Source organism: Micromys minutus (genome assembly GCF_963924665.1).
Source record: "Micromys minutus genome assembly, chromosome: X".
Classification (NCBI taxonomy): Eukaryota; Metazoa; Chordata; class Mammalia; order Rodentia; family Muridae; genus Micromys; species Micromys minutus.
In genome coordinates this window covers 18,017,704-18,040,456 of record NC_137970.1, presented here as the reverse complement: position 1 = coordinate 18,040,456, position 22,753 = coordinate 18,017,704, and the positions used below count along the sequence as shown (strand labels likewise).

Sequence of the window (22,753 nt, the reverse complement as noted above, 5' to 3'; positions counted from 1 at the left end):
ATGGCTAAGATTAAAACTCCAGGTGACAGCAGATGCTGGCAAGGATGAGGAGAAAGAGGAATACTCTTCCATTGTTGGTGGGATTGTAGGATGGTATGACCACTCTGGAAGTTAGTCTGGCTGTTCCTCAGAAAATTGGATGTAGTACCACCTGAGGACCCAGCTATACCACTCCTGGTCATGTACAAAAAAGAAGCTCCAACATATAACAAGAACACATGCTCTACTATGTTCATAGAAGCCTTATTTATAATAACAAGAAGCTGGAAAGAACCCAGATGTCCTTCAACAGAGGAATGGATACAGAAAATGTGGTACATTTACACAGTAGAGTACTACTCAGCTATTAAAAGCAAAGACATCATGAAATTCTTAGGCAAATGAATGGAACTAGAAAATATCATCCTGAGTGAGGTAACCCAGTCAGAAAAGAAAACACAGGGTATGCACTCACTGATAAGCAGTTACTGCCCCCAAAAGCTCAGAATACCCAAGAAACAATTCACAGATCTTATGAAACTCAAAAAAATTGGCCCTGAATCAAGGCCAGCAGTTTACTGAAGCTGCTGGTTTCAAGCAGGAGCCTAAAGAAATGTCTTTCTCTGGTCTGTTGGCCATTTAGAAATTTGTAAATCTAACGGTCAATTCATTAGAAAGAAACATCTGGCTAGATTCTGTACCCAGTTCTGTGGTTGTAGCACTTGGGAGCCTAAAGCAAAAAAGATAGTTTGAGACCAACTTGCACTAAAGCTTAATAGGGGTGGGGGGGTGATCACAAACAGCTGAGTCACCTGATGAGTCATAGTGATGGTTATGGATATTTTGAAGATTTACTTATTTTTATTTATGAGTACACTGTAGCTGTCTTTAGACACACGAGGAGTGTGCATCAGATCCCATTATAGATGGTTATGAGCCACCTGGGATTTAAACTCAGGTCCTCTGGAAGAGCAGTCAGTGCTCTTAACCGCTGAGCCATCTCTCTAGCCCCCAATACATTAATGAGATTCCAAGGTTTCTGTATAACTCTTATACATTACTAATTTAGCTTAATTGTTCATTAAATTGTGAGATCTGTTATTAAGAAAAGATTAGTGTGTGTTTTCCACAGGAAAGGAAAAAATATGTTCATAATGGCTTGATAATAAATAAAGACTTACATGCTTTCCTAAAGTTTTGGAAATGCACTGGTCACTTAGGTATGGTCTTGTTCTTTTTATAGTACTTGAATATTTTCAACCAAGAGTTGCTTCATGACCAAAGAGCTACAGGAGAGGGTAATAATGTGCCCAATTTAGATTTTAAGGTGCTATTCCTGGAAGATTACTCAATAGCAAATATTCTGCTAGAAATTTACCCCTATAGAGTAAAATGCCTTTCATTTTTGTACAGTTTACTCTTGGCCTTATACTTGAACATAAGGCATCAAAAGCCTGAAGTATCTGGGGTTGCTTTAGAAAATTGAGTTTGAGGACAAAATCCTTCAAATTTAAAGTATCTCAAAGGTACCTGTATAAAGTGTTAGGGTAGGAAAGATATCACTAATCATTGGCTGAAATAAAATTCATTAAAAAAAAAAAAAAGAAACTCAAAAAGAAGGAAGGCCAGAATGTGGATGCCTCAGTCCTTCTTAGAAGGGAGAACAAAACACTCAGGGGAGGAAATACAGGGAGAAATAGAGAAGCAGGGTTTGAAGAAAAGATCATCCAGAGACTGCCTCACCTGGGGATCCATCCAATATGCAGACACCCAACCCAGGCACTATTGCTGATGACAAGAAGTGCTTACTGGCAGGAATCTGATATGGATGCCTGCTCAGAGGCTCTGCCAGAGTCATACTGATATAGATGAGGATGCTTGCAGATAACCATCAGACTGAACATAAGAACCCCAATGGAGGAGCTAGAGGAAGGACTGAAGGAGCTGAAAGGGTTTGCAACCCCATGAGAAGAACAACAATATCAACCAACCAAAACTCCATAGATCACAGGGAAGAAAACACCAACCAATGTGTACACATGGAAAGACCTATGGCTCCAGTTGCATATTTGGCAGAGGATAGCATTATCTGTCATCAATGGGAGGAGTGGCCTTTGATCCAGTGAAGGCTTAGTTTCCTAGTGTAGGGGAATGCCAAGGTGCTGTTGTGGGAGTGGGTGGTTGGGAGAGGGAGCATCTTTATGGAAGTAAGGGAAGGAAAAATGGTAGAGTGGGGAAAGGGGATAACATTTGAAATGTAAATACAGAGAATATCCAATAAAAATAATAATTGGGAGAAAAAGAAAATATTATCCTGAGTGAGATAAGCCAGTCGCAAAAGAACACATATGGTATGCACTCATTGATAAGTGGAGATTAGCCCAAAAATTTCGGGTTACCCAAGATACAATTCACAGACCACATGAAGCTCAAGAAGAATGACCAAAGTGCATATGCTTCAGACCTTAGAAGAGAGAACAAAACAGTCAGGAAAAAATACAAGGTCAAATAGAGGATCAGGGATTGAGAAAAGATCATTCAGAGGCTGCCTCACCTTGGGATCCACCCCATAAGCAGCCACCAAATCCAAGTACTAGTGCTGATGCCAAGTAGTACTTGATGACAGGATCCTGATATAGCTGTCTCCTGAGAGGCTCTGCCAGAGCATGACATATACAGATGCTCTCAGCCAACCATTGGACTGAGAATGAGGTCCCCAAAGGAGGAGTTAGAGAAAGGACTGAAGGAACTGAAGGCGCTTGCAACCCCATAAGAACAACAATATCAACCAACCAGATGCCCGAGAACTCTCAGGGACTAAAGCACCAACCAAAGAGCACACATGGAGGGACCCATGGCTGCAGCTGCATATGTAGCAGAGAATGGACTTGTCTGGCATTAATGGGAGGAAAAGCCATTGGTCCTGTGAAGGCTAGATACCCCAGTGTAGGGGAATGCCGGGGTGGAGAAGGTGGGAGAGAGTAGGTGGGTGGTTGGGGGAGCACCCTCATAGAATCAGGGTGTTGGGGATGGGAAAGGGTTTTCCAGAGGGGAAACCAGAAAAGGGGATAAGATTTGAAATGTAAATTTGAAAAAGCTGTCCAATTAATGAAAAAAAAAAGAGTCTTAGAAAAGGTCATATGGATAACCACTGCTATTTACATATCCTACAATATGTAAATACACATCCACATATATAAAAAGAGTTAGAAGTGGGTTGCCCTCTAACAGCACTACAACACCCTTGCTAGATACTACAGGCTAAGAAATAAAAATACCAGTTCCAGGAAACAGTTAACTCCTTTAGATCTGCTGCTCAAACATGTCAGGCTATTGCCAGTTTCCTTGGTTCTGGTCCAGAACTGTATGCTAAGTGCCGTCCAGTCATATGCAAGTGTAAGCCATAGAGTCACAGTCAATGGAGAAACCAAGATGGTGTTTACTTTGAAGTGTCATCTTTACTGGATTGCTTTCGTAGTGCTGGGAGATGCTATGCTCCCCTAGCAGAGGAGAAAATAATCACCAAACTTACCTAGCTATGAACCCTAAAGTCTATAATAATCCCTGGCCTCGAAAGACGTGCCCACCAGTGCAGTAGTGTCACAGACATGATAATAATCAACTACTTACTGATTGCATTTTAGGTGTGCCCCAGTAGCTGATGCCCATGCCTTGTACAGTTATCAAGGCCAAGAACCTGTAGCTATCAGGTCATAGGCCCTAGGGGTAGAACCTACTAGCATTATTCTGCTAAGTGAACATAGTATAATATACTAATTCCTATTGACCCATTCTTATGACTTATTTGTATCAGTCTATCTCACAACCCTTATAACACAGAGACCCACAACTGGTCAAGGCACAGAAATTAAGATACTGCAGAATGGTGAGCCCTAAATCAAACAACTGCACTGCGCCCATACTCTCATTGTAAGAGCCAGAGGGGGTAGACAACTACAAGGGAATGGTGATTTACAGACCTCTTAGGACACTTGATCAAAAGAACTTATAGCACTTGGGACAACATACACAAGACCTATGCAAGCTCCATTCAGCCCCACTAGCTGAGAAGCTATTGACAATTGATAGGTGCAGGGATAGGCAGAGACACTTTTTATGGGTGTTACCTCTGGTAGGTCACTCAGTCTCCAATGGAAGGTCATATATTCGAGAATATATAGGCAGCACAAATTGGAGTCCTATAGGAGGACACATTGTTGGATAGGTAGGGAACGGGGAGTGGGTCTAGGAGGAGTTGGAGAAGTGGGAGTAAATAGTTCAAAACACATGATATAAAGTTTTTAGAGACCACTTAAAAAGAAGAAAAAAATAAAATTGAAAAAGAAAGACTTGTTTGCTGAACAATGTTTATACATGTATTTGTGTATTTTTATGACTTGTTCAAGGACAGACTTTTGGAAGTTGGTTTTCTCTTTCAACCACATTGAAAGAACTCAGGTTTTCAGGCTTTGAGTCAATTACCTTTACCCACTAAGCCATCTCACTGGCCCTTACTGGATTGTTATATAAGTTACCTTTGCTTTTTGTTTTTTTATTTAAAAGGAGAATTCTTGACTATGTAAATTATTCTGAGTACGGACTGGGATAATTCACTTAATTGTGGATGGTTCTTTTTTTCCCCATTGGCACTGATTCACATTTGTACAGCTTGAAATTTTCATGTTAGGGACTGGCAAGATGGCTCACTGGATTTAGACACTTATGGCTAAGTCCGAGGGGCACAAGTTTGGTCTCTAGGACCCATGTGGAAGAAGAGAAGGGAATATTGACATTTTTCATACACATGGACATGTCTCACACACACACTCTCTCTCTTTCTCCCTCTATAAATAAATAAATAAATAAATAAATAAATAAATAAATAAATAAATAAATAAATGAATAAATTTAAATATAATTTAAAAAACTTTTCATGTTTGTTCCTAGAGACTTTAGGAAAAGTTAGTTATTGTCTGGGGCTATGGGTCTCAGCACCAGAATAGGAATATGGGCATTGGAGCCCATGACATGTAAAGCAGGGATAGGTTTGAATGAGTAGAGGTTCCTGGGTCATTTGGAATTCGGATGTGAGGAGGAAGTTGGGGACACATTGTCAAGGTTTACTGTCATCCCAGATTTCTCCTTTAAGTTACTTTCCAGTGTGTGTGTGTATGGGGGGTGCTGTGGATAGCAGTAGTGTTATCTTTACCATGCCTTTCCCTTGAGACCTCCTGGATGCTGGGATGAGAATGTGGGGAGGAGAGTGCATCAGGGGAGAGAGGGAAGAGAAAATATGGAAACTGAAATCCAGGTCTGTCCAGAGATGGTTTTAGGCCACACAGGACAAAAAGATAGAAAGCCTTTTTGTAGTAGTAATTTAGACTGGTAAGTAGAGGCCCTGAGTGGTTCCTATGGCAACTGAGAATTAACAGGACAAAAAGAAATAGAGGCTTTTTGTAGTAGTAATTTAGACGATAAGTAGAAGACCTGAGTGGTTCCTATGGCAACTGAGAATTAGATCCCAGAAATGCAGAGCCATGAGAACAATATGTTTCGGGCTTGCTAGCACTGAGGAATATCATAATAAATTGGATTTGCTTTCCTGGTTTCCTTGTGTGTTTGTTTGATCTGTATTCCAATTACACCTGAAGTCACAGTCCTCTTTGTCCTCTTCCTCCCAGTCCTGAGATTAAAGTTGTGTACCATCACCCCAAGATTTTAATTTTGGGGGGGGGGAGGGTGAAGCAGGGTCTTACTATGTCGTGCAGGCTGGTCCTGAATGTGTAATCCTTAAGCTTCTCTCTCCAGTCCAGGGATCAGTGGTACACCACTCTACCCACCTAGAAAGTTGGATTTGGAGGAAACCCTCTGTGGCTATCATGAACACCACAGAGAGGTCCATTGTGGAAGGATTGGTAGCAGAGGTAGAGGAGTGGAAGGGTAGGGTGGGATGATTTCAAGTGAGAACATGTGTTGTACAGGAGAAGATGGGGATTCGGGGATGTCCTTCAGAGTATTTGACAGGGCCTCAAATAAGGATTTTATATTTACCAAAAATTATGTGTAGTGTGTGTGTGTGTGTGTGTGTGTGTGTGTGTGTGTGTGTGTTAAACAGAAGTTAAGCCACTTGGACTGATATGTTCTCCACTAGAACCACAGTACCAGGCATGAGAAACCTCCTTTCAAATGGTTGACCAGGGTAGTTCTAGTGACTTCCCAAACAATCCAGATTATAGGTGTGTTCCTTGGTTGCCTCTCAGCAATTAGGAATGTGGGCTCCTGTTGCTGAAGATGCTATACTACCTACCCATTCAGGACACATGACTTGGATAACTTGGATAGCTGGATATGAGCTTAAAGATTCTTTCCTGTGGTCTAGCTTTCACTGTTTCAGAAAATCCTATTCAAGCTGCCAAAAGTGGGAAGCTATTAACTAGCCCTACCACACTGCAAGGGGTGCAGCAGCATGGAAGGATAGCAGAAAGGTGTGGCTCTTATATCATTGATGCCAACCAATAGCAGTCTAATTCAACTTAAGGTCCACTCAACAGGATAGAAATCATGTCTGTTGTAGAAAACCTAGCCAGCTTCTCCAGGATAACGAGGGCATGGACCTTAGAAAAGAATCTCCTACCACTACTTTGCTAGATAAGCATAATTTATTCTGCATTCTAAATCTGATCCTTATACTCACAGGTAAGCATAGCTACCCCTTATCAAAGAAACTTCCCTTTCCAACCATTGGGGACCTTCAAAGAAAACCTGCAACTGGATATAGTGTAGAGATCAACAAATCATGAGGAACTCGGCCTCAAAGATACACCCTCATCACAGCTCCAGGAACATTGCTGAAGAGGGGCTGTAAAGATTGTAAGAGCCACAATGGTAGGAAGTCTGCTGTCAAGCAACTGTTATTAGAAATGGCCACATATCTGCAACAATGGCATTATTAGTGCACATGTTAACATGGACGGGGGAAGTTTTGCAGGGTCCTGCCCCTAGACAAAAGGAGAGGCAGATATAGACTGTTGGGAGAAGGAGAATTAGCCTCAGGGATGGGTCCCCCTACTTGTTGCCCCAGTGCTGCATGGTCAGCCTTGGAACCATACACGCATAAACAACTGACTCAGAAAGGAGTGTGTGTGTGTGTGTTTGTGTGTGTGTGTTTGTGTGTGTGTGTGTGTGTGTGTGTGTGTGTGTAACAAATATAATCAACCTGAGAGTGGTTATAAAATCACTGGGGCTGGAGGGAATAAAAGGGAGGGGAAGTAATATTTTTATTTCAATAAAAACATTTTTAGAAAGAAAAGTAATTTTTAAAATATTTTTTAAAGCATTTAAGCATTTCAGTTGCATTTGCACTGCACTCTGCTAGTTGACCAAATAGTGATACCTATTAGTTAGACATTTGAACGATCAATAGTTTGGCTATGTATTTTCTCATTTTAACAGGATCTCTTGGGAAATGTTTTGGTGCTGGTGTTCATATCTTTGTTGTTTTTTTCTTAACCTAAAAGAAATTGTACTCCTGCACTCAGCTCTTTTTCTTCTACCTGACTCCAGTATGAGCATTATGAGACAGTACTGTCAGGGCTTTATCAGACTTAGAGTGTGTGTGTGTGCTATGTTTTTGTGAGTTTGTGGGTGTCTGGGTGTGTATGGGGGGGTGTCTATGCATGCATGTATATAATGTATGTATGCATGCATGTCTATGTGTATGTGTGTCTCTCTGTGTGTGAACTTGTATATGTCTCTGTGTGTCTGAGTGTGTCTGTGTCTGTGGACCATTCAGAATGCAATGCAAAGCATGGGTTTTCCAAAGGCAGGGCTTCCGTGAGTAGTACCTACCTACCTCTGCTCCTTTGTGGCCCATGTCTTTCCCCACCCTTACTTATTTCAGTAAGACAGAAAGGGAAGGGGCAGGGGAGCAAAAGAATGTGTTGGATTATGCTTATGACTAACAGAATATATCCCAGAAAGAAAGAGAGGTGGGGTGGAGTGCAAAGAAAGATGTCTATTCTGCTGAGGATTTTACTAGCCAGGACCAAACTGATGCAGAGATACAGGCAAAGATACAAGTAGACGTCATCTCACTCCACCTCACCAACAGACTTTGCTAATGTTTGGGAGGGTGGGGTGGGGCGAACTATAATGGCAGATAGATAGACTGCAGTAATAAGAAAGAACATTTTACAGCCTGCTTCCTTTAGTTCTGTATTTTGCTTTTTCTCTCTTCTCATGGCCAGAAGTCTAGACAGGAAGCAGAGGTCGGTTACCAAGGAAACTGAAACTGAGTGTACTTGATTGGTTACCTTTGAGATAAAAACAAAATTGCTATTCAGAATTCAAGCCCTTGTGGTCTTGTGGAGGATGGGCAGATACTAAGAATGTACACATTTATTAATCCCTACAATTATTTTGTACAGAACTGTGCACACTCACAAACATGATAAAAACAGATTTTCTTACAGGGTTAATTGGGACTCACTCATCAGAAAGACCTTGAATTCTAACCCAGACCTTCTATTCTTTCTGCTGGCCCCATATTCTTAGTCTCTAATTGTACCCCATGTCTGAGTCTGATGAAATCCTGACAGACTGTCTCATGGAGTCAGCTAGAGGGGTAAGAGCTTAGGGTGGGAACAGAATTTCTTTTATCTTGAAAAACCAACAAAGATATGAAGCAAACATTTCCCAAGAAATCCTCTTAAAATGTAAAAAATATAGCTAAACAATTGATCTTTCAAATGTCTAATAGGTACCGGTATTTGGTCAAGTAGCAGAGAGCATTGCAAATGTAATTGAAATCCTTCCTTCGTCATTTCTTATACGTTGCTGCCCCTAGTGGAATAAATAGCAACTGCATCTTCTGGACTGTTGAAGGCCATGAAATCCTACCATTCCCCATTTGAATGTTTCATGCAGAGCTTTAGATATGTATGTACATTTTTCAGCACAGTCAAATATATCTGTTAATGTTTTCTCATTATGAAAGACAAAATGGTGGTCAGCCAGGGCCTTCTGATTCTTCTGACAGAGCAATGATCTGTGGCAACTACTTTTTGATTTAAACAATGTTCATCTGAGAAACAGTGTTCACTGTTGACAAACACATTCTTTGTATACTCTGAAGTGGTTTCAGAAGATCCATGCTGATTGATGTCATGTGCTCTAATAATGTGATTTCTAGGGAATTTGAAAGTTAATGTGAAAAACTTTAAAATTATATGCAAACAAGGTGTATTCATATCTGTCTACAGTGTCTTCTAAGATTGTAAGGCTTGGCCCTAGATTTGAGTAGGTGTGTGTGTGTGTGTGTGTGTGTGTGTGTCTGTCTGTCTGTCTGTCTGTCTGTCTGTCTGCCTGCCTGCCTTCCTGTCTGTGTGTCTCTGTAAGCTTATTCCAGGAGGATATGTTTACAGTGATAAGAATGTATTGTGCACTGCTAGATTTGATAATTTGCATTGTTCTGTGTGATTATAATTACGAAATAATTTGTGTTATCTTAATCCAGTTGGCTCTTGCAAAAGAAAAGATTTGATTCTCTGAGGTTAACTTCTTATGAATGGCAAGGTAAACAGAAGTGTTATTGAAGCTAAGGTCTCTCTGATAGTTTAGGTTGCCATAGTCTACTGTAGTTTGGAGGAAATTATGGTAGGGAAATTAATTTTCAAGAGTCAGGGTCAGTGTCCATACAGTATTTTTTCCTACCAGTTGTCTGATATAGTCATTTATCTTCCTTGATTTACAAATAAGGTACCATCTGAGAGTAAGGGGAACTGAACTCAGGTCTTTTCTTGTCTGAAGTGTGTGCCTTAAAGCCACACCTGCATGTCTGCCTGTCTAGTTCCTTCACTTCCCTCTGTAGTAAGAGCTAGGTAAGCCATCTATCACTGCTTTGGTAATGTGCCAGTAGGCCTCTTTGCTCACTTTAATTGGGTTATTTTATCACTATTGAGACATATAAATTTCTTATTTACATTTAGGATATTGATACTGTATGTGGTATATGGTATATTAGAAATGTTCTGATTTTATTTGATTTTTTTCAAATTTAATTTAATAGATACTTTTTGAATATCTAGGTTTTGGTATAGGCACTCTGTATAATAGTGACCACACTAGAGTGCCAAGCTTTGGCCAATCTCAGGACAAGACAATAAAATAGACAAACAATTGGGTGCTCTAGTGAATTGTGGTTAGGGATGTGTTAGATGAAAAAAAAAGAGACATCAGGGAAGCACATAGTAAGATTATTTGTCTATAACTTGCAGAAATGACAGATGATGCTTCTGGAGGAAGTGACATCTAAGCTAGTCCACCCTTGTTTTCTTTCTGTGTGTCTTTCTGTCTATATACATGCACATGTGTGTGTATGTGTGTGTGTGTGTGTGTGTGTATACACATATATGTACATATATTCATTCCATGTGTATATATCTGTGTATATACATACATGTATATATACTGGTGTGAACACCAATGCTCTACTTCTAAGCTAATGTAAATAAGACATAGATAACCAGAAGTAGTTGTAGAACTTCTAGAGAACATGTGTCTTAATCAGTGTTCTTTTGCTGTGAAGAAACACCATGACCTCAACAAAGAAAACATTTAATTGAGGCTGGCTTACAGTTTAAGAGGTTTGGTGTCTTATCATCATAGCAGGAAGCATGGCAGCATCCAGGCAGATGTGGTACTGGATACTTACCTAAGAGTTCTATATCTGGATCTTCGGGCAGCAGGAAGAGAAAGATACTCTAGGCCTGGATGGGCTTTAAAATCTCAAAGCCCACCCTCAGTGACACACTTCATCCAACAAGACCTTGCCTCCTAATCATTTCAAATAGTGCCACTCACTAGTGACTAAGTATTCTAACCTGTGAGCCTATGAGGGCCATTCTCATTCAAATGATGGGGTCCAAATGGGTGTGGAACTTCATTGGATCTTGCTTTCTTTTTGTCCCTGGAATCCTTAATGGTAGAAAGTTTGGGGGTCTCTGTTAGCTGCTTCATTGGTACACAGTGTCTTCAACTTCAATGTCCTAGTTAGGTCTCTGTTGCTGGGATAAAGACAAAGTGAAGCAGAAACCTGCTGGCAGGAACTGAACTAAAGACTATAGAGTCCTATTTACTGGCTTGTTCTTTGTGATTTGCTCAGACTGCTTTTTTGGGTTTTGCTTGTTGGAGACAGGGTTTCTTTCAGTAGTCTTCACTGTCTTAGAACTAGCACTGTAGAAAAGGCTGGCTTCAAACTCCCAGAGATTCTCTTGCCTCTGCCTCCTGGGTGCTGGGGCTGAAGGTATGCACCACCATTCCAGCTTGTTTTTTAATGCAAATCAGGACCACCTGCCTGGTGTTGGCCCCAGACTTAGTAGGCTGGGCTCTCTTGAATCAATCAGTAATTTTAAAAGATGCCATACAGGCTTGCCCACATGCCAGTCTGTGTTGGGGGTGTTGTCTCAACTGAGGTTTCCTCTAAAATGACTCTAGATTGTGTCAAGTCTTTCAAAACAAACAAAGAAACACTAACCAGGATAATAAATGAAGGGTGGACACAAAGAGACCCCAGGACAGGAAGCAACATTGTATTAATACAAAGGCTGGAGCCTGAAGGTTTTCTTCTGTCTCTTTCCCTTCTGCATTTGGCTGTGGGGGTCAGTGTAAGCCAGCACTGATTTAGGAATATCAAGAAATGTATGAGGACACAGAAGCTTTTCTTTTCCTTCTTGTTTGTAAGCTGCTGTAGCAAAGCTGAGCTGACCCACATGCCTGTCCAGGAGGTGCCACTTGGTAGTGCAATGAAAGCAGAGCTGTCAGAAAGCAGCATAGGTTCTTGAAGTTCAGATATGTCCTAATGGGAATTAATAGCAACCAAAAGACAATATATTTTGTTTCAGGTAAAGCTTGCTTGACAATTGTATACAAATATGGGTCAAAACAGAACATGGATGTTGAAATGATTCTTTAAATACTTGATTTTATTTATGTATTTATTTTGGTGTTTTGTTTGTCTGTTTTTGAGACAGGGTTTTTACATGTACTCCTGCCTGGCTTCTCTACTTTTCCTGGGTCTCTTTCTCTAATAATTCTTCATGTCTTTGTGGTTATCTATGCAGGAAGAATCTCTTGTGTGTACACCACAAAAGCCCTTCGAATGAACACATAAGAGTCTCAATCCAGGACTGTGGGTGTATCAAAATGGACCTATTTTCCATTTTGTATTATACTTGACATTTTCTCCTTCATGGTTTTGATAGATTCTGCTTTGGTCTCCCTGGCAACGGTCTTTATGTCTTTGTTTCAGCCTCTTAGCACTGAACAACAAAGAGGAAAGTAGGCTATTACCTGTTCCTGGTTGCCAAGCACAGTGTCCTTGCCTGGGCTGAGTCACTCAGGAGAGATTAGAAGTGGAGCTGTTACTAAGACAACGGAATCACACATCCATTTCCTCTGTGAGGCCCCTTTTCTTCATACACTCATATCAAGTAAGAAAGGGAGGGCTCTGGGATAAAATACCGGCAGTGAACAAAGAAACAAGGTAATGATGCTTTCCTATATTTCAGTAATGGTGGGATTGTTTTAGGAAACGATTTAAAGAGCAAAAAACAAATAAATAATGGTTAGAACAAGAAGTTCTTCCTAACATATAATAATTGATATATACTTGAATGATAGCAGACTATAGGATCAGATAATGTCAAAAATAATGACAGTATAAATGCAGAATCTCCCATGGAGCACTGGGGAAAAGTGATGTCTGGGCCCTATTCCCTGAGATACTTATTAAGTATATATGGAATAAGCCCAGTTTAAAATTCTGTGTGGAAAGCCAAAATGGAAGGTGCCATATAGAAGCAAAACCAGCCTTTATGGATGTTGTAGGTTACCCACCAGAGAAGACTGCTCAGATGTGGGTTTAAGTCAATAGAAAGTCTTTAGTAGTCAGCCAGCAACTATACTAGGTATTCAGGATCCCAATATAGCCCTGAGCCTGTCTCATTGTGAGCTTTGAAGCACAAAAAAATCATATCCTGGGCTAACATACTTCAGTTAACAAGAACAGTTACCCAGAAGCAGAACTACAGAAGCCAGAAAGCAAGGATAGTACACTAAGAGACTTTGATGCACTAGGTCTTTGTTTTCATTTTGGCAGTGGTGCTGTCTATGTGCTGAGTTTTACTCTCTGAATGGGACTTCTATCAGAGTCAGTTATGCTAAGGTCTGACTGAGGGCCTACTAAGTCTGGGGCCTGTTATAGTCCCTCACTGTTCTTACTGAATGAGTTAAATTGTGGACTCATCCCGCTTTAAAAATATGTAGTTGTTTCTAAGAACCAGTAATATATATATAGTTTAAGATGCAAGGCCCTCTATTAATCTGATCAAAATGAATTAAAAACCCAGTTAGTGCTAATAGCAGAGTAGTTAGTTAGCCAGGACGACCAAGAGAACAGAAACTGGTACCAATTATCTGATTTATGTGTTTGTCTCTTTCTCTTTTAGGTTTTTCTAACCAGAAGATTTCTACTAAGTACTCCTGGTTGATTAGGATAGAAACAACACTTTTCTTGCAAAACCATATATAGACCCTCTTCTGAAAAGTAAGTCTAAGCCTCTCCAATTTTGTAGGACCATTTCGGGAGGGAATCTAACTGTTGTTTTATTACCTCTAGGTCCTGATCAACCTGTTTTCTTAGTTTGGAGAGCATCAGAAGAGGCACATTTAGTCAAACAGTTGGTACATGCCCTCCACCCCTCCAAGTAGTAGTCTAAGGGCTCAGGAATATTGCTGTCATCCTGATGAATTAACCCATAAAGCAGAAAGCTGGCCTCAGAATAAGGGAAGTGCCTAGGCCAAAGGTTTTGGATATTAGACAAGTTTGAGTACCTTATAAACCCTCTAATTTGGACTGTCTCCAGTCACACTGAGATTTGTCAGTGAGTGGGCTGACAGTTTGCTTAGTTCCTATCCCTATGTAGTACAGCGGCTGGATGTCTAAGCATAACCAGCAATCCTGGCTGATTTCTGGCTGGGAATAATTAACTCTATACTCCCATCTTGTGGCAGGTTTTTTTCTGTTTCCCAAAGGCCAGAATCTTTTTAAAGGAAAATTTCAGCATGTTTGAGTTTTATAATCCGAATTTTTACAAAGTCTCTTGTTTCTGGAAACTAGGGAGCCCAGAAGTAGAAGTCCCACATTTTCCCCTTTCTCCATATGAGCAGACATTTATAGTGGACATCAGTAAGTAAAGGTCAAGATGGAATATGGGTTGCAGGTTTGTAGTCACACAAACTAATACCTTCCCTGTTTCTGTCTTTCACAGTTTCCGAACCAGGCCTGAGGGTAGTGAGGGTTAGACCATGATCCTGTATTTATAACAAATATGAGACTCAGAAAAAAGAGGAGCCAGGAATGGAATAGCCTAGGGACTGATGAAACCATAATTTCAAGGCTTACCATCTTTCTCTGGACCCTAATGAGACAGTCCATTTGGCAGCAGCATCTGGAGCTTTCCAATTTCTTGGCATGGATGTGGTTAGGATCCGTGTTCTAATGCCATCTTCACAGTCATGGGAGTGGAGAGAATCACCATATGGTTTTCCTTCTAGGTTATTTCTAGTTTCCTTCTGTCTTCACAGCTGTAGGAGTGTCAAGAATCACTTATAGGGGACCTTTCCAAGTTGGTTTCAGTGCTGCTTTGACTACTGTCTCAACCCAGACAGGATCAGTGGACTCAAACATAGGAAAGTTGGTGGTGAACTCAGAGGCCAGCTGAATCTCTCCGATAGTCCAGTGAATAAACTGTAAGGAGAACTGCAGGGTCTGTAGGGACTTGAGAAGGAAATGGTTAGAGAGCTCTGCCAACTGCCAGTCTCTGAGCCTGGGAAGCAGTGGGGAGATCTTGCAAACGTAATCCTGTATAGGGTGCAATAGCCCCAAAGCAAAGCAGAGGAAGGAGGCCTATCCATCCTTCTCTGGACACTAGTGAGGATTCTGTTAGTTTCTTTTAATGCCTTCATTATTCCTCTTACCTGGCCAGAACTCTGAGGTCTATAAGCACCAGGAAGTTTCCAATCCATGTCTATAGCTTTACCTATTAACTGAGAGGGTTTGGCTATGAAAGTTAGGCCATTGTCAGACTTCATTGCTAGGAGGAGGCTGAATCAAGGGACAGGTCTCTGTAGATGCTCTTTAGCTACTGTTTGCAGTTTCAGTCTTGGTGGGGACACTTCTACCCACTAGGAAAAGCTATCTATAAAAACTAGCAAGGACTTGTATCCTCCCCCAGCAAGCTGGACCTTGTTGAAGTATTTTTTCCCAGAGTTCACTAGGGTTTGGGTCTCTCATTTGGACCCTTTCCTGGGTAAGGGCTCTCTGTTTTGGATTCACTTGAGTACAAACCTACCATCTGGCCGAGATGTTCCACACTAGGCTGTCTAGTCTAGGTATAACATACCTTGGTCTGAGAAAGTTTTGTGGACTGCAGCTGAGTAGTCTGGTGAATGTCAGTTACCAGAGTCCTGCCAGTGTTTTCTGGGAGAATGAGCTTCCCCCCTGGTGTCCTCCATCAACCTGTGTGTGGATTTGAGCTGTCCATTTCTTCTTCACCATGGAGTCTCAGGCAGGACCAGGTTGTGGTATGTCATCAGGATATCAATCATTTGTCAGGTAAGCAGGTCAGTGGCCTGGCAGTGGGGGACTTTGTAATTGTACAGGAAGCCAAATAGTCTCTGGGAAGGCCCATATTTTCTAATGTTCTTTTTCCCAGCAGTGGGAAGCCCTCTTTCTCTATACATCATGTGAACTTACACAGTAGTAGAAGCGTAATGACTGTCTGTGGATGCAGTGGTGGAGGTTCCCTTTCCCCATCTGAGAGCCTGAGTCAGATCTGACAACTGCTAGTCTCTGAGCATGCTTTTGGGCCTGAGTTACCCAACTTGGGCTCAGATTGATTCCATTAAAGTAGCCACTGCAGTTCCCACATACCTGGTTTCATCTTTCATCTCCTGACAGTCATGGATGAGCACCTGCAGGTCATTATTAGGCAAAAGGGTAACAGGATTGATGGTGGTGGGTTTATCAAACCAGACTCAAAGGTGGTTCAGGAGTAGGACCTCGTACTAGGTCACACTGTAATTAGAGAGTGTTTGCTATTCCTTGGGGAAAGGTGTGGGGTGCTGTGGGTATAACATCTTGACCCAGAGTTACCTCGTTTGCTTTTTCAGAGCTACTAGCAGTAGCTTTCCCACACCTCTTAGACAGGTGGCCATCTTGTGAGTACATGGTCCAGTTGATTGAACAGGTATGTCATAAGGTGTTTCCATTGGGTTAAAACCCCTTTTGTAATATATTTTGTTTCATGAACAAGCAGATTAAAAGGTTTAGAGACATCTAGAAGTGCTAGGGCTGGAACTGAAGTCAAAGCTGTTTTTAAAGTCTCAAATATCTTTTGTTTAGTCTCAGTCAAGATTAGGGACTCAGTGCCCCATCTTGCTATTTCCACAAACTCTGGTATCCAGAGGCAGCAATATCCAGAATATCTAGGAGCTCTTGAACTGTCTTTTTGACTTTGGAGTTGGGATCTGAAGGATGGCAGCAAACCTACTCTGAGACAGGCTCCTTTTGCCTCCCTGTCAGGAGCCATCTAGGATAGGCTGATGCTACCCAGTGGCCTTCCTGGAGGTGGCCCACCATTCTTGCAGTGGTCTACAATGGGTGAACTCAATGGCAAGGTTCCAAAGAGACTTCATCTCAGGACTGTTTCTTGTAGCTGGTATGTCTTCCCTCTCATTATTAAATTAATATAATCCGTGGGCATCAGCTCACCCTATTGACCAGATTTTCTGCAGATCAACATAAAGATGAACTTTCATGAATTAATGCTGTTTAGATGAGCTAATGATCCTATAGAATTCCTGATTTTATTCAAATAGTCTTAGGAGGAAAGTTTTAAGAGATGGTCTTAGTTGCTTCACTAGAAAGATATAATAAAGTTAGAATCAAGAATAGAATGTACCCACTCCCCACAGTAGTAAGTAAAGGCATAATAAGAAATACAATGAGCTTTCATAATTACACTAAAAAGAGAAATAGGCTTGGGACAAGTTTGTGTTCAAGGAAAAACATTCAGGTCAAGGATAAAGCCACAGGTGTGCACTATGATAAGGCGAGGCTGTGTAAAACATTGCTCTGAACTTACAGCGAGCATTGAACTTAATATCAACATCCTTCTGTAACGCCCATTTTATGTAACATTTTGTCTGTGAGGTAATTTTCTAAAGAACTTTTTTTTTTGTCTAAGAAGGTATAAAAAAGGCCAGAGAAAGGAAAGTTATTGGTTGGATGATTTGGCTTGCATAGCTCTGCCCCGTCCATCTATCCATCCATCCATCCATCCATCCATCCATCCAAATGTGTGTGTATGTGTGTGTATCTTGCCTTTATATACATATGTAGGTATATGTGCATGTAAACATGCACGAATACTTGTGGAATATGAGACAGGTGATTGGGCCCAACAAAAATGTGAATGTGTTAATATGAAATGAGAATGTGAATGAGAATCTAAATATATGTATGAATGTATATGTGTATATCATATCTGCCTGTATAACGAATCTTCATTCTTTTCCTTTCCTTCCTCTCTTGTTCACGAAGAGTTAACCATTCAGGCCAGTGACAGGCTTCTGGCTGCCTGGACAGAGAAGGGAATGATAGCAATAAATCTTTTACCTAATCATCCTGCTTTTAGCAACAAGTGTCAGTAGATCCAGAGGCCCGCAGCTCCTGGCCTTAGAATAACTTAAAGTCAAGATAAGCTTATGTTATTATAAAAAGCAACCTTACTCTTTGGCGAGACCAAGTTTTTCGCCCCCTCTTCCTGCTTGGCTGCTTCAGAGAGGACCCAGCTGTGGGCTGCCCCCCCACCACTTCCCCTCAGATGATAGTCAAAATACCTACCACAAAATAGCTTAAATAGCTTATACAAAGCTACATTCTGTGGTTCAGGTCTGTAACTCTTGCAACAGCTCCTCATTAGCCCTTTTATAATCTACTTTTTCAGGAAACCTCTGTCAGAAGAGCAGGAGGTTGATTGCTGTTCATTTCTTTGTACATTTAAAATCAAACATCAGGGCTGGAGAGATGGCTCAGTGGTTAGGAGCACTGACTGCTCTTCCAGAGGTCCTGAGTTCAATTCCCAGCAACCACGTGGTGGCTCACAGCCATCTGTAATGGGATTTAATGCCCTCTTCTTGTGTGTCTGAAGACAGCTACAGTGTGCTCACATACATAAAATAAAAATAAATCTTTAAAAAGTTAAAACAAAAAACCAAAACCAAACAAACAAAAATAAATAAATAAAGATGGGTTGACTCACCTCTACCAATGGGAGATGAAGAATAGTGCATGTTTCAGATACCTGTTTCTCTAGAGGAATCAAACTCATGAGAATTAGAGGTAAAGGTTTCTTCACAGACAGGAGCAGGGCACTCCATTTCAGACAATATGTTTCTCCATTCCAGACAATATGGAGGACTACAATTTCCCCTTTTGTTTTCATGATCACTGGATATTGTTTAATCTGGATGAGTGTTAATCTGGATGAACTGGTTAGTTGACCAATTATAAGAGCTTGGTGTTAGGCTAGTCCTGGGATGTTCATTTCAGCCCACATCTCTGAGGATCATTGTTGTCAATCTGAAAGATAGTCCAGCTGTATTTTTTTGATTGGAGACAGAACTTTTGGCTAGGAGATATTCTTCTGAGGGTAAGGCGCCAGAATTTTGATGAATATCTGTAAGTCTGTGTCTCATCATCAGATTGTGGTAATGAAGATGATGGAGTCTCCTGGCCTGGAGAGGGTAGTGGTGTGGGCACAGAGTAGGACTCTGGTGTAGCTTTAAAGTCTGAGGGTATCTGGACCTTGTAACTCTCTAATTGTACAGAAATGCTGATGCTAACTTCTAAAAGGTCCAAAAAAAAATGTTCTTGCTCTTTCTGAGGGTAAAAAGCTGCTGGCTTAGGTGATTGACAGCTGTAGCCTAGCCAGGAGTGGTGGTGGGGATTAAGTATTATGACCTTTTTATCTCAGCAGGAACTATACAAGCTCTAACTTTGGGCCTGCTAGTCTAAAGTCACAGGAAGAAAAGGGGATACTTTGAAAAGTGATTATAACATTTATTACTAAGTTGTAAAAAGTTTCCTATGAAAGTTATCTAGGGTAAAAAGAGAAAAGATCCTAAGTGGGGAAAGGGAAAAAAATTTCTTCTTCTCATCTCTTTGTCCTCAGAACTTATACATCTTTCAGAATACATGATCACATGTTAAAACATTCATCAGAAGTTCATACAAAACATCAATCATAAATAGAAATAGAAGTTTACAACAGAGAATGTTTACAGGCGTATCTATTAGGAGTAATTATCTGGCTAAACATACATCACCTGTCTCAGCTCCACAGGTTCACTGAAGGTTTAAAATCATAACTAAGTTATTATCGAAGTTTTATATAGATAAACCCAGTCAATATTTATCTTCCGTCCTAGCACCTGTAATACATTAGTTCCCTTTTAATGACCTTTGGTTAACTGTTTTACAACCTCTTGGAATGTGCTCTGAGTAGAAGAAAGTCTGGTTACCATCTAAGAGCAATTAACTGGTGACACTTGGGAGACTGGCAGAATTCTCATTGCAGCTTTGACTATCAGAAATTACCTAATGGCAGTCTCACTATAAAAGAGCTTAATAATCAGTTATAATTTTAGGAATTATTATAGGATAACCATTAAGACTTAATAAGTCATCTCTTTGCCTATATAGCATCACTACAAGACAGTAGTACATCTTTGTAGATCTGCAGAGATCTGCTCCAAGGGGGTGGGCTAATACCTAGTGATTGTTGTATATGTTTACTAATAACAGGAAATGCATATTAATAGCAGGAATTTTTCTTAAGATGAATTCTCTTGGGCCTTGACTATAAGAGGAAATTTGTCCTGGATTCTAACCCAAAGACCATCTCAGGAAGATCACCTGCTAGTTATTAGCTTTCTTATGGTGATATCTCCTGACAGTAAGTAGCTTTCAGTTTTTGCAAAAGGCCTTTTTTCGAGTCAGTTCTCTGTTATTTTTTGAGTTATCTCCAGCAACAGACATACTTATACCTTGAAAAATATTTAACTTTTGTAACTTTTTTAATACTTGGGAACAACTGGATGACAAAAGGACATCTTTTTAGCAGCTGTCTTTAATTCTTCTAACAAAAGGTGAAAATTGTTTAATGTTTCCTTGGTTTGTATTGGATAGAATGGAAAATCCATTCTGCCCAGTCTGCATTGTCTGGCCTGGGGGCAGTTTCTCCACTTAATGGTGTGTTTTGAATTTTTCAATTCCCTGGATCACTGGCAAAATGGAGAAGGTAAGTCATCAAAAAGGGTGGAGCAGGACTTTTTTTTTTCTTCTTTTAGGCTCAGCCCATTCTCTTCCCTGGGGCTGCTTAGGTGGGAATGCCTGCATTGGGGAACTATTTCCTTCTACCTGTGTGCTTAGATGGCAGTGCACCCTCAAGATGAGAGGTGGGATACTTTCTCACTGTCTCACAGGGACCAGGACCATGAACAGGGGTCAAGTGGTGAAACAATGGAACAGTCTGCAGGAAGGGCTGGCAGGGAGGTGGTGGTGGTGGTGGTGGTCGAAATGGAGACAGTGGTGTCAGCGATGCCATTTTTTGAGTGTTTATTTTTTGTTTTGTTTTGTTTGTTTTCTCTGGGTAATATGGAAGAGCCAAAAGAATTCAGATTCCTAATAAGAGGGTATACAAATCTCTTTGGGGGGCGGGTGTTTCGCACCACAGAAAATCACTTGTTGATACAGGGAAACAAAACACACATACACAGTGAAAACAACCATGGGTGACCACCATACATTCACACACCTGAATGGACTTCTCCCATGGATCCCAGATCCTGGATCAGCAGCTCTATCTGACCTCTTCTGTGTGTTCAAACAGAAGGCGACTTAACCAGACTCACCTCAGAAGGTGACAGACCAGGTGAGTTTATAATGTTTCCTATTGGGATGGAAGTGTCAGACTCCTCTGATGCATTAGGCAGATACTGATCAAAGGGAGCCCTGGGGACCTGGAACATCTTAGATTGTGCACCTCCCCAAGAAGCCCCCTGACCACCATACTCTTCCTCTCTCCAAGGAAGACTGCTCATACAGGGGTTTAAACCAAAAGAAACTCCTTATTGGCTGGATGGTGACTACACTGTGTGTGTATGTGTTTGTGTGTGTGTGAGAGAGAAGGAGCGAGAGGGGGGTGGGAGAATACCTTTCTCAGGGTGAAACACAAAAGCCGTGTTTTAGGTTGACATACTGAACAAAAACAGCCAGAAGCAGAACTGCAGAAGCCAAAAAGCAAGGTTAGTAGAACTATGTATGGACTTTCATGGATTAGGCCTTTGTGTACATTTTAGCTGTATGTCTACATGTTGAGTTTTACAGCCAGAAGGGCACTTTTATTAAGGAGTCAGTTGTGCTAAGGTCTGGGACATGTTATAGTTTTAAGTATATGACAGAATCCTGAAGAATTAAGCTCTAATACCAGTGAAGAAATGAACTTATTCCAGACAATGAAGGCAAACAGGTAAAGAGTAAAAACATCTGTATTGGTCAAGATTCTCTGGAGTCACAGAACTCATGGGATGTCTCTCTATATAAAGGGAATTTGTTGTGACCTTGAACTCAGAGGTCTCCTTGCCTCAGTCTCCTGGGATTAAAGTTATATATGACCTTGTGTGGGCCTAAGCTTTTCATGGTCTATGCCTCAAGATCTCCATGCCAAGATCCAGGTCAGAAACTTGTGTCTTCCAGCCTCAAGATGAGGATCACAGGTGAGCCCTCCAACTCTGGATTGTAGTTCATTCCAGATATAGTCAAGGTGACAACCAGGACTAGCCACTACAACTTGTCTCTTCTATGTTATGGAGGCTGCCACCATTTATAGCACAGATTTAAGGTGGGTCTTCCCACCTCAATGATCCAGTCATGAAAATTTTCTTACAGGCATGCACAGCGGCTTACGTTTTAGTTTATTACAGATGTAGTCACATGACAACCAAGAATAACCCTCACTTGACACATAAGCATATCTCCTTATGTCATGCTCTTTTTCCAAATAAAAACAATAACCAGGTCATAACTATGCCTAAAATGATATAACTATCCCGTGTATGACTGAAATCACATCATATATTTATAATTAGAGTAACCCTATTCTTTATCCCACCCCTCACAATCCTTTCCCAATCCCCTCATCCCCCCTTTTTTTCTGATCTGGTGACTACTTTCTGAGTATCTACTCCACTCTGGCACTTCAAGTCTGTATGAGACTAGGTGCTTTCTCTCCCACTGAGGCCAGACAAGGTAGCCCAGCTAGTAGAATATGTCCCACATACTGGCAACAACTTTTGGGATAGGACTTGTTCCAGTTGTTCACGACCCACATGAAGACCAAGCTGCACATTTGCTACATAAGTTCCAGGAGGCCTAGGTCCAGCCTGTGTATGTTCTTTGGTTGGTGGTTCAGACTCTGAGAGCCCCAAGGGTCCAGGTTACTTGACTCTGTTGGTCTTTCTGTGGAGTTCCTATCCCCTTAAGGGCTGTAATCCTACCCCCCTATTCTGGACTCCCCAAGCTCCATCCACTGTTTGCTGTGGGCATCTGCATCTGTCTGAGTTGCTGCTGGGTGGAGCCTCTCAGGGGACA

The 22,753-nt window shown here is 41.1% G+C and overlaps 1 protein-coding gene across 2 annotated transcripts in view; it reads left to right on the top strand.

The window, feature by feature from the left end:
• LOC308414308 (protein FAM156A/FAM156B-like) overlaps positions 1-22,753 on the top strand; it is a 115,079-nt gene that overhangs the window by 4,150 nt on the left and 88,176 nt on the right. Inside the window, exons 2-3 of one of the 2 annotated variants that reach the window (XM_080909533.1) lie at positions 12,287-12,434; positions 13,485-13,582. The gene's annotated coding sequence lies outside the window, so the exon portion shown is untranslated. Of the gene's footprint in view, positions 1-12,286; positions 12,435-13,484; positions 13,583-20,968; positions 21,036-22,753 lie in introns of those variants that run through there. The other variant, XM_080909535.1, reaches the window with a different exon arrangement.